Below are 13159 nucleotides of genomic sequence, written 5' to 3'. Positions count from 1 at the left end.
CTGCCGTTAATTCCGTCTTTGTGGTAATGGCAGGATCCTGACTTAATGCAGCCATTTTGGCTGTTGTATTATGTATATACTGTGTGACTGGCTGTCACTGTATCTCTCCTTTGGGAGAAAGACAGAGCCAGATTTAGGACCTGCAGCCCTCCCAAGTCCCAAGACACAAACTGATGTAATTGTTAGTGTTGGAAACCAAAATGGCCCCCAAACCTCTCCAGTCCCATGGGTCAATCAGAAGCCACAATGTCATAGTCTAGGAGGTTCCTAAGTCAGCAGGGCTCATAGTATGGGCATATATATAGTATAATACACCACACTTGGTGAACATTCAATTTATATAGTAGGAAAAAAAAACTGTGTTAAAAACCCCCGAAATGGATAGCACAGAGCACACGTGTGTTCACTGAGATCACTTTTCAATGCAAGAAAAAAGCCAAAACATAATACATATGGTGTCCATTGTGCAGAGACTTGGTGGCTTTCACTAGTGGATTGTGCTTCATGCTGTGTGTGGGACACTCGGAGAGTGTGTAATCCCTAACCCATGAGGGGCAGTTTATGGACTGAGATGTGGTCTCCAAACTCTAAATAAGCTAAAAAGAAAGGAGTGAGGACGGCAGAAAGAGAATTTTTAATCCTCTTCCTTCTGTTCCTGCGTGGCAGCAGGGGACACGGTGACTTTGAACACTCAGGCAGATTTCCCTTCCTTAGATCTGCTCAGGGAAATAAGAATGATACTATGGATCACATAATTCAAGGGATCTGTTCTGAAAGGGCGAGGGGCTGGATAAGCTGATTATTGACAAATAACACCAAACTTAATGCTATAAATTTAGAAGTTACCCCCCTCTCCTCTCCTCAGAACTAAAAGTTTTCCTCTGTCAGATCTCTGGAACATATGGTGGTAAATAATTCAGTGGCCTCTTCCTGAGTGTAAGGAGGGCTGGGGATGAATAAAAAGAGGCTTTATCAACTCTGCTCGTGACATCACAATTCAGTGAGATCAGAGACCTTCATTACCGGGAAACAGTCTATTGGTGCCGTGTATTGCAAAATAAACAAAACAAAAAAAGTGTTATTTGTTAGAGGAAAAAAAAAATTATATATGTGTATGTACACTGTGTGACCATACTGTCAGTTCACAATATACACACTACCGTCCAAAAGTTTGGGGTTACCCAAACTATTTTGTGTTTTCCATGAAGAGTCACACTTCTTCACCACCATACGTTGTCAAATGAATAGAAAATAGAGTCAAGACATTGACAAGGTTAGAAATAATGATTTGTATGTGAAATAACATTGTTTTTACATCACACTTTGCTTTCGTCAAAGAATCCTCCTTTTGCAGCAATTCCAGCATTGCACACCTTTGGCATTCTAGCTATTAATCTGTTGAGGTAAGCTGGAGAAATTGCACCCCACGCTTCTAGAAGCAGCTCCCACAAGTTGGATTGGTTGGATGGGCACTTCTGGCGTACCATACGGTCAAGCTGCTCCCACAACAGCTCAATTACCAATAGAATACCAGCTGCCTGCTTCTGCTGTAAATAGTCCTTGCACAATTTGGAGGTGTTTAGGGTCATTGTCCTGTTGTAGGATGAAATTGGCTCCAACCAAGCGCTGCCCACTGGGTATGGCATGGCGGTGCAGAGTGATAGCCTTCCTTATTCAGAATCCCTTTTACCCTGTACAAATCTCCCACATTACCAGCACCAACCCCAGACCATCACATGACCTCCACCATGTATAACAGATGGCGTCAGGCATTCTTCCAGCATCTTTTCATTTCTTCTGCGTCTCACAAACCACCTTCTTTGTGATCCAAACACCTCAAACTTGGATTTATCCGTCCACAACACTTTTTTCCAATCTTCCTCTGTCCAATGTCTGTGTTCTTTTGCCCATCTTAATCTTTTTCTTTTATTGGCCAGTCTCAGATATGACTTTTACTTTGCCACTCTGCCCTGAAGCCCAAAATCCCGCAGCCGCCTGTTCACTGTAGATGGTGACACTGGTGTTTTGCGGGTACTATTTAATGAAGATGCCAGTTGGGGACCTGTGAGGAGTCTGTTTCTCAAACTAGAGACTCTAATGTGCTTATCTTCTTGCTTAGTTGTGCAACGCGGCCTCCCACTTCTTTTTCTACTCTGGTTAGAACCTGTTTGTGCTGTCCTCTGAAGGGAGAAAAACACACCGTTGTAGGAAATCTTCAATTTCTTAGCAATTTCTCGCATGGAATAGCCTTCATTTATAAGAACAAGAATAGACTGCCGAGTTTCAGATGAAAGTTCTCTTTTTCTGGCCATTTTTCTGGAGTGATAGTTGCTGGAAATGGGCCTCTATACACCTATGTAGATATTGCACCAAAAACCAGACATTTGCAGCTAGAATAGTCATTTACCACATAAGCAATGTATAGAGTGTATTTGTTTAAAGTTAGGACTAGTTTAAAGTTATCTTCATTGAAAAGTACAGTGCTTTTCCTTAAAAAATAAGGACATTTCAATGTGACCCCAAACTTTTGAACGGTAGTGTATGTATGTATGTATATATAATATATATATATATATATATATATATATATATATATATATATATATATAAATTATCGATAGATTTCCACCTGATGCTGACTTCCAAGTTCTGAGAAATGTATTGTACCTGACACAGGCTTCCAGGTTCCTTGTTCTTCTCTTCCTCCGTATACAGCTGCCCCTCCTGTAACAATTATTGACATTGACACCTGTTACGTTTATAGTCTTGTGTACAGCTGCCTGATAGATGCTATATCACTGCTGTTTACCACGTGCTACTGTATATACTTTTATATTCTCTGTAGCTGATATATAGAGCTAACCCTTTTGTTTTCTTGTTTCAATCAGGATGAAGTGAAGGCTGGAGCAGTGAAAGGGTTCGGGGCGTCTCTATACGAGGTAAGACCTGTCACATTTGGTCCTGTAGGGTTTAGTGGTGGTAGCCTTCAGTCATAAGCAGCTGCCCCCTGACGTGTAACCACAGGAATGCCCATTACAAGTTTGGCTTAACAAGACCAGAGGCCAAATAGTGCGCTGGACAGGTTGTCTAGCAATGATTTAGTTACTGTGTGTCGGTGTAAATGCAACAGGTGTCACTGTAAAAGACCCCACATAGATGCTACAGAAGAAAAAGTACCTTTACTATTGTTTCCTTTACTGTCATCAGCCTCTTCAGCTACTTATTGACCACAGTGGGTCCCGAGAAAAAGTCCACCGCTATTACAGATTTTCTGTGTACCCATTAAAGGGGTACCCCAACAAAAAAAAAGAACTGTCAAAAGGTTATACAGATATGTAAATTACTTCTCTTTAAAAATCTTCCAGTACTTATCAGCTGCTGTACACCCTGCAGAAAGTGGTGTATTCTTTCCAGTCTGACACAGTGCTCTCTGCTGCCATCTCTGTCCATGTCAGGAACTGTCCAGAGCAGGAGAGGTTTTCTATGGGGCATAGCTGCTGCTCTGGATTCCTTTCATGGTCAGAGGTGGCAGCAGAGAGCACTGTGTCACACTGGAGAGAATACACCACTTCCTGCAGCAGATACAGCAGCTGATATGTACTGGAAGACTTGAGATTTTTAAATAGAGTTTACAAATCTGTGTACCTTTTTGACACTTTTTGAAACCCATTGTGTACTTGGCATGTCTGCATGTACCCTGAAGCCTTGTTGATATTGATATCAAAAGACATGTCATAAGTTTTAAAGGGGACTGGCCATTGAGACCATGACTGCTAAAATAAAGGGTCAGAGGTGCGAATTTAGCTCTGTGCACCATTAGATGTAGTCATCGCTCTGGAGGAACAAGCAGAGTGTATAGATCCATAGACAAAGGAAGAATGTATTATTTGCACCATATTGTTGGTTATGTAAGATGAGTCCGACACATTTCTTAAATCACTTATTTGCCTTATGGATTTCTATTGCACTCATCAAGTTGGTGAGATTTTTAAAGAGGTACAAATAATGTATATTAAAAAAATACCCCTAACTCCTGCTAAGCCAGGGATCCCAGCATCTACCATAAAGCAAAAACTGACAAACAATGCATAAGAAATATGCCAAAGTGAGGAGGCCATAAAATGGCACATTACACAATAGATGCAAGAACACTGGATTTCACAGAGAAAAACTGCAGAATAACTACGCTAAATGACAATAGGGCTAATCATTGTGTGGACCCATTAGCACCTCAATGTCAGCCCTGGATTTCTGCAGTAGATTCTTCAAAAAAATATACCTCAGTTCCGCCTATGGTAAATTCTGAATAAGTGAACATAGACCGTGAGTCCGTCCGTACACCACACTTCGATGGGGCACTGCTCTTCACTGAGCCGCTACTTCTGCCAACACACACAACAACTTATGACCTCTTAAAGTGTACCTGTATATTCAGGAAAGTTCTATGAGTTTGTGAACAATTTTTTGTTGGCCAATAAAGGTATCACTCCCAAAATACTTTGATCACAAGTATTTACCACGATATGAGTAGAACTAATACATTTGAAAAATAAAGTGCATACCAGTTCATTACATTATATGGATACAAAATGTGTTAATTCTATATAAAAAAAAAAAAAAAAAAGTTTGAAAAGTTTTGCATAAGCAGCACTAAGGATAAGTGAAGCAGAAGCCGCTGGAAAATAGGATTATATCCAATAGCTGGTATGACATTGTGCAGAGCCCACCCCCAAGTGTGAGATAGGTAAGGACTCTCCAAGATGTGTAGCAGCCTGCGCTCTCCTCTGGTGTGGCTGGGGTCAGAGGTTACGGCTGGATCAGCAGTTTATGTAAATAGTAGTGATGTAACATGCTTGGGTCCTGCAAGCCATTACCAGACATCCATCATCATCCTCACTGCACAGAAGGAGCATCCAGACATTAGCAGCATGTGCCCTGCCCTGGATCTGTTTGGTTTTCCTTTTGTCTTTTTACAATCTGATGCCCAACTGTGAACCACTTTTCTTTTGTCCTTTCAACTTTTTTTTTTTTTTTTTTTTTTACATATATATAAATGTACGCTCCCACCTCTTCTACCCTCCCAGCTAAACCCCTCCCTAATTCACCCCTCCTGCTTGTTTAGCCTTCGGCTTCTATTCTGACTTCAAAGCCCTCCCCAATCATTGTCTGCAAGCTCCAGGCAGTGAGCACACCGCAGGTCACGTTAGGGCATGGTGCCTGCTAGTGTGAATGGCTGCTCTGGGATTCTTACTATTCATTGCCCTGGATCCTAGTTACCTCCTCTGTCCTGATATCCATCACAGGGTTCCTCAGTCTCACTTTGCTACAGGACTTTGCTCTGGGACTATTTGAGGAGTCATCTTATCCATCCCAGTGTATTCTCCCTGTGTTAGGTGAGCTCCCTACCTGTGAATACCTATGTGTTACTACCTGTGCTGGATCTCCCCTTTTTTCAACCACCTGATGCTTTTTTTTTTTTTTTTTTTTTTTTTTTTCTCCAGTTCAGATGACAGCTCCACACATGGATCTGAAAATACTTTTGGTGGGGGTGGGGGTTGGGGGGGAGAGATGTCATTTTGACTAATGGCCATAAAAAGGGCACATGCTTTTTCAGTCAGTTCATGGTCGGCGGGTAGGCCAAGACACAGGCAGTAAAGGGAGAACAATCACCCATCCTAGATCCCTATTTATATAGACATCTGGTGGACCTAGAAATGTCTTTTACCTGACATCCCCAAGTCTAGTGTTCATATAATAACTACTTATCCATATAGGAACCCACATAATAATAATAATAATTCTGGAGACACAAATGTTGTCATGTAACCTCTGAAACCGAGATCTGAGAGCCAGAAACAATACATAGACTTCCATATATCTGTGTTGTATTACGCTCGGAGGTTGGTTACTTGATGTAAGCAGAAATGGTGCGGCGATAAGTATATTTGTACAAGAGGCCTGTGTTCAGCAGACAATGTACTTGTGTAGTTATTAGGAGAATTAGTATGGAAATTCCACTGATTTATACATACATAGCTTCGTCTCTTTGCTCTTCAGCGGCGTCCCGTGGAGCAGAGGTTGGAAAACACAGAATTAAAGATTATTAGATAATGGAGACTCAAAATAATATAGAAAATTCTTGATAATTGCGGCTGCTTATCTCCATTTAACTCCATTCAGACACTAATAGCCCCCCCTGCTATGTGAGATACTTTCCGGTTGGCCTTTGTTGTGGGCTACAAGTCCAGATAGAGAAGAGATGCAAGTCTCGTTTTATCAGTTCACAAGGGAGCTAATGAAGTCCACATAAGCCAGCTACTCCTCTCCACCCCCCGATACACATGCACGCTCGATTCGGCTGAGCGGACACGTTGAAGGAAATAAACTGCTTCTGTTTATAGACTTTATAGCAAAAAAAAAAAAAAAAAATGCTGCTTCATCGCTAATGTGAACACAGCCTTATAGCTAAAGAATGGTAAATATAATCATGGGATAAATTGTTATCAATTATAAAGCTCCAGAGTTTTTATTTTATTATTTTTTAGTAAATAATATAAACCATTAGAATTCCATGTTAAAGCAACAGGACCCTGATATAAAAGACCAAATAGAAGAGTAAAGGGGTACTCTAGGGCCCTGGCAAGACTTACTTAACAGCTGACCTCACTGCAGCTCTGGTTCTTCTTTTTCTTCCCGTTTCCTGGAATCTATTTAACCTACTTTCAAGATGAGTGTTTGAAGCAAGTCCTTACTGTGCAGCCGATGGCCGACGCATGGGGTGGTCCGTCATGGGCAGTAATGAGCTCTAACAAAATGAAACCTGAGCTGCGATTGGTTGCTGCGGGGGAAAACAGAAAGTGAGAGTATCAGGCAGCTTATTAAAGCTAGGCCTATGATTTTTCCATACTCACACATGCTTGCAGTTCTGTAGGACAGCACTGACCTAGGAAGTTCATGTTCAGCTTATGGTCTGATTTGCCCATAGTAACCAATCACAGCTCAGTCTTCATTTCTAAAATTGTTCTGGTAAAATAATAGCCAGGTTGTGACTGGTGGCTATCAGCTAGGTAACCCCCATTAGTGACTGCTCTTAGTACATGACCTGAAGGCAGGGTTTTACTGGTGCATAGACACCAAAGTCAGAGAGACCTAATCCACACTGCCTGTTAGGGGCTGAGTAGCCTGCACTTGCTAGAGGGAGCTTTCTATTAAGCACATTACGGTAGAGTAGGAGGAACAATAAGTTGCTTTAATGAGACAGCATCATGCTGTGTGTGTCTGTGACTAAACAGAGCGCACTCATAGACGCTGTGCACACTGTTCGGCCTGGTAATATATGGTGACCCACTTTCCTCTGGTGGGGTCAGTAAAGTGCAACCTGCTTCCTGTAAATAAGCAGGATCTGTACTGGGTGGTGTGTGTAGTGGATGTAACTCTAGGTAACTACACTGCTCATGGGGGGATGCTATATATGCAAGTTCTTTCCTTACGTTAAGCCTCTACCAGGTAATATATTCACCGGTGACTGGAGGCCCAATGGCAGCTTACAATGGTTTACAGAATAAACAAGTACAGCTCGACAACCTGTACCGTCCAGAATGTTGTGTGGTGTCTGTGGGGCTAAAAGGGACGTATAATACCTTTATACTGGATGTGATCCTATATTATCTAGGCGCAGCAGTGATGTTTTTTAGCCACCTCCATGAATAATCAGGTAGTATACCAGAATATTCTAGATACACGTCTGCTGATATTTTCATGTATTATATGCAATTATTTGTCCAGCTAAACAGGAACTCCAGGTATCTAAACCTGCAAACATCCTTTTTATGCTTCTAATGATTTGCATGAGATCTCTTGTTGACACGATGTACAAATATACTTTATGTAATATCAGAGTCAGAAGATGTAGCTGTTACTGCTTCCGTTTGTTCATGTACAGTATCCGGCCCGTCTCACTTCATAACTACCATGGACCGTCCCATTTGCTCAACATTATAAAAAAAATCTAATGTCCAAGCCCTAGACCGCAGCTATTTCCTAGCACCTAAAAGGCCTGTGTTGTCTTTATTATTGATGATCAGTAATCTGCCCACTGAAATAAGTAGTTACAGGGCTCCCATTCACAGGTTTCCATAGAGAGAGACATCTCATGATATACAGTGCACAGATCAACCATAACATGAAATCCCACTGCCTAATACTGTCTGTCCCGCTAGTTCTCAGCCTGGGCTCTATAGACCTATGAATGTTTCCTATGGTATCTCCATCGGCAGAAGATCCTGTACGCTGTGACGGGTGACTCCTAAGGGGGCAGACATCCCACAGATGCTCCATCGGATTGAGATCTGAAGAATCTAAAGGCCAAATCAACAACCTGAACTGTTCCTAAACTGTTCCTACTGTAGACACTTCCCATGGTGGACAGCAGTCAGCATGAATATTCTCTTTTCTTTCATAGCCAGCAGAACCTTTTTCAGCAGTTTTTTTTCTACAGCAGCTCTTCTATGGAATCAGACCTCATGGACCAGCCCTCCATTCTCCCCACACATAAGTGATTCTAAAGATGGCCAAATAATCATTCAGTCATTAGTTATCTCTCCCGACCTGTTCCCGTCCTCCCCATACACGGATGAACGTTCCTGTGTTCTCTATGGGATTGTCTGGGCGCCAGGAGAGTCTCATACACCTTACACTGATAGCTGAACCCATCAACGCTTAAAATGACAAAAGTATCAAGGTGTATGGGGACTTTTAGATGCCCATGGCCCTGTCCCCAGTATTAGATTTTCTTTGCTTGGAGAGCTTTCAATAGATGCTTAACACTGGGAAAAACCAACAAGGGGTCTTTTAAAAAAAATAATAATAATAATTTACACATCACAACTTGACCCTTGAGTCTCAGATCCTTATGCTTACCCATTTTTTCCTACTTCCAACACATTGGGGGGATTTATCAAACGGTGTAAAATTTAGATCAGTGCAAACTGCCCACAGCAACCAATCACAGCTCTCTATCCTTTCACCAGAGCTGGAAGCTGAGCTGTGATTGGTTGCTATGCGCAGTTTGCACTGGTCTAAATTTTACACCGTTTGATTAACCTCCCCCATTGACCTTATTCTGGCTGGTCACTTGCTGCTATTATATCCCACCCCATTGCAGGTGCCCTTGTCACCAGATACTCCATCAGTGTGTGGTTAATAAGTGTATGCTATGCCGGCCAGATAGCTATGGACAACTCTTCCATGGCTGACCTGGCAATAAAATCCCATCAACTGATGAGGCCTAGCACACAGTCCATATTAATCCCAAAACAACCTTAAACCAATGGACCAAAGACCTTCCCAAATGAGTAGGGGTTTGGAATGAGATACTCAATGTATATCTTGTTCCAGTGTCCAAATACTTTAGGGCAAAGCCTTTATTCCCACGGTCTGTAAATACAGACAATCTGCTACGAAACAGAGTTCCTGACATTGTCATTTATTATGATGCCGGGAGCTTTGAAACTGTTTAAATCACAGGTGTAAAACTCAAGCCCTCCAGGTGTGGCAAAATTACAACACCTGGAGGGCCTGAGTTTGACATCCTTGGTGTAAATGGCCTTATAGTGGTGGCCTCAGGGCCAAATCACACGGAGTAAAACTGGCAAAATTCTCTGAAGCAGAATCCCGCCAGCCCCCCCCCCCCCCCCCCCCCCGTGTCATACTGGCAGTCTATGGAAGGCTTGCGTGCCTCCTCACCCCTCGCAGAAGGATGGTCATGTCAATTCTTCCAAGCAGAGAGAGGAGGCACGCAAGCCTCCCATAGACTGCCAATATGACATGGGGGCTGGTGGTTTTACTCTGTGTGAAGTCAGCCTTATAGTGTAGGTCTTGAAGCAGAGTGTATGTATATATTTTACACTTAGTTTCTGCTAAAAAATTGCCATCTACCGGTGATCCGGTGTTTCAGAAGCCCCCAGCACACTCTACCTGTCCAATGCTTCCAGCTTAGCCTTAGGTGTATGGCGGTGACGTCGTAAATGAGTCTGCGGTGATGTGCTGAGATTTGTTGCTACAGAGAGGCACCACAGACAGCGAAAGTTTGGTGTTTACTAGCGGCAGGAACTAAATAGCCCTGTAACTGGTATGAAGGTTAATTCATGCTCTGCTAAACACAGAAAATATGATAGGTTTGTCAGACAAAAAAAAAAAAAGTATGGAAGGGAAAGGAGGGGGAATACACAAACTAATCCAAAGCCAGCGGCTGCTGTGCCGTAGCAAACAAACACAGAGCCTCGCACATAGCCGGTGACAGTCCTGCGACGTTGTCTCTGTTCCATGTTGTTTGTTCAGTACAGGGAGACAGTGCTTAGATTTGCTCTCTTGCTTTGTAAACAACTGTAGACACTAGGCGTATTTAAGCAATAAGAATGTAGATGCCAAAAGAGAAGTTGCTGCGCGCTGCCCTGATCTAAAGACCTTATGGTTCTGCCTTGTCTGTGCCCATTGGTGAAAATGTAACAGCTATCACTCAATTACATTGCTGTAAATGCCCTGTTTTTATATAAGAATCTGTTATACGTCACTTTCAATGAAGATGTGTATAATGGGGATAATACTGTATTACTGTTATCTCTTAATATTCCCTCAATAGGAGAGTAAAAGCCACTGCCAGACACCTGGGGGAGATTATCTCCCAAAAAATAAAAGGATCTGGATTTTAAACTTTGACCCTTCTTTCCCACATTATTCAGGAGAACCACAGGCCCCCCCCCCCCCCCCCATCATACACATTAGATGGTCATCAGTAGAGATGAAGCAAAGTACTTTGTTATCTCTGAAATCCGCTCATCAGTCAGCTGCCGTTTAGCTCACTGTCGCTCCATGCCGCTTCTTCCTGGGTGCTGGGAAAAGCTGAATCCAGTCCTGGGAAAGTTCACCCAGGACTGGATTCAGCTTTTCCCAGCATCCGGGGAGGAGCGGCACGGAGTGGCAGCCGGCTGATGATTTCCCCCTCCCAGATCCTGGATGGGCAGAGGTGGCAGTAGAGAGCATCATGTAGAATTGGAAAGAACCACAAGACTTTGTCTGGGGCGCACAGGTGCTGAACACTTATATTAATAATAGTTTTTATTTATATAGTGCCAACAGATTCCACAGCACTTTTGCAGGACTTCAGCACCTGGGGGTGTCAGAGAAAGTCTTGTAGTTCTTTCCAATTCAACATGATGCTCTCTACTGCCACCTCTGTCCATGTCAGGAACTGGGGGGTTGGCTTCATATTTTTTTTTAATAGAGGTAATTTACAAATTCGTATAACTTTTGTCACCAGTTAATTTTAACCCCTTCGGGACCAGGCTAATTTTCGTTTTTTGTGTTTTCGTTTTTTCCTCCTTGTGCTTAAAAGGCCATAGCACCTGCATTTTTACACTTACAGACCCAAATGAGTGCTTATTTTTTGCGTCACTAATTGTACTTTGAAACGAAAGGCTGAACTTTTGCATAAAATATGCTGCGAAACCAGAAAAAAATTATATGCGCAGTGAAATTGAAAAAAAAAACACAATTCTTTTTCTTTGGGGGGATAGTATTTTTACGCCGTGTGTCCTATGGAAAAACTGACATGTTTTATATGTTCCTCAAGTCGTTACGATTAAAACGATATGTAACATGTATAACTTTTCTTTTATCTGATGGCCTGTAAAAAATTCAAACCATTGTTAACAAATATACGTTCCTTAAAATCGCTCCCTTCCCATACTTATAGCGCTTTTATCCTTTGGTCTATGGGGCTGTGTGAGGTGTCATTTTTTTGCGCCATGATGTGTTCTTTCTATCGGTACCCTTGATTGCGCATATGTGACTTTTTGATCGCTTTTTATTACATTTTTTCTGGATTTGATGCGACCAAAAATGCGCAATTTTGCACTTTGGGATATTTTTGCGCTGACGCCAATTACCGTGCGAGGTCAGTAATGTGATTAATTAATACAGCAAAGATCAATGAGATCGGCACTCGTTTGCTTTCGGCTGCTGCAGCCGAAAACAAACGAGTGCCGAGCCGGGGACGGCGCCATCTTGGAGCGGTCCCCTGCCGGCTTCAGTAACGTCCCGGAGGAGCGATCTCCCCCACTAGACACCAGGGAACGGCTGAATCCGGTTATCGGAGGAAGCTGTCATCTTTGACAGCTGCCTTCGATTATCTAATTAGCGGGCACGGTGATCGGACCGTGCCCGCTAATAGCCGCGATCCCGGGCTACATGAGGCACCCGGGATCGCAGCGGTTCAGAGCGGGGTCGCCGCGCGGCCCCGCTCTGAACACCCGCACGAGGACGTACAGTTACGTCCTCGTGCGGGAAAGGGTTCATTTTTCCCTGCAAAGTGCGGTTTTACATTTTATGGCCTACTTAAAACTGTCCCATAGCATCTCTAGCTGTCTATGTTGTGCATTTTGCCACCCTACATGCTAGAGAGTTCCTGGATTTGGCAGTTATCATAACTCACTTCCAAGGGGAGAGTGCTTGGATTCAGCTGAGTAGTGGTTACAACCACCCACCCACCCCCAGGACTGCTCAGTTGTGAAATGGCGTAAACCATTGAGAACTAATGACTAGTGACTGTCTTGTTGACATAAATATGGACACACCATGTAAACTACTGATAGAGATTAGCAAATAAAAAATAAACCCAAAACCTATTTTTTTTTTATCACTTCCTTACTGATTCTTATGCTGGACATTGTCAAGTGAACTACTTAGGTCAACAGTTGGTATGTATAAGACTGAATGTACCAGGTGAATTCCTAGGCACATTGCCCTCTGGGAAATACAGTATGCAAAAAGAGTCTGTGGAGCCGTATTTAAGAGTCTCAAAACACGGGACTACCCATATATCACTCCAGGGAAGAACCCAGCCATAAAGTGACTCCAGTAAGGAAACCACCAAAACCACCATATTAAGTGGCCCTTTCAGTCAATATCCAGCTCAATTTCACAAGTCTAAGGACATGACAAGGAAAAGCCAAAGCCAGGTATCCATCCACAGAAGCTGTTTCAGGGTGTTGCCCCTCATCAGTGTGTAGCGCAGGATTCTGGCTAGGTGGGATCAATGCCTAGTAAAGCCATATGGTAAACAGATCACTGATCCCAGGGAGACCAATGTACAGCAGATTAT

At 42.8% G+C, this 13159-nt stretch overlaps 1 protein-coding gene across 5 annotated transcripts in view; it reads left to right on the top strand.

The window, feature by feature from the left end:
• CASZ1 (castor zinc finger 1) overlaps positions 1 to 13159 on the top strand; it is a 423312-nt gene that overhangs the window by 360140 nt on the left and 50013 nt on the right. For all 5 annotated transcript variants that reach the window (XM_069948108.1, XM_069948109.1, XM_069948107.1 and 2 more), the window contains one exon: positions 2889 to 2939. The gene's annotated coding sequence lies outside the window, so the exon portion shown is untranslated. The remainder of the gene's footprint in view (positions 1 to 2888; positions 2940 to 13159) is intronic.

Source organism: Dendropsophus ebraccatus, chromosome 12 (genome assembly GCF_027789765.1).
Source record: "Dendropsophus ebraccatus isolate aDenEbr1 chromosome 12, aDenEbr1.pat, whole genome shotgun sequence".
NCBI classification, from domain to species: domain Eukaryota; kingdom Metazoa; phylum Chordata; class Amphibia; order Anura; family Hylidae; genus Dendropsophus; species Dendropsophus ebraccatus.
The sequence above is the reverse complement of the archived record's forward strand: the minus strand, read 5'-3'. Positions and strand labels throughout refer to the sequence as shown.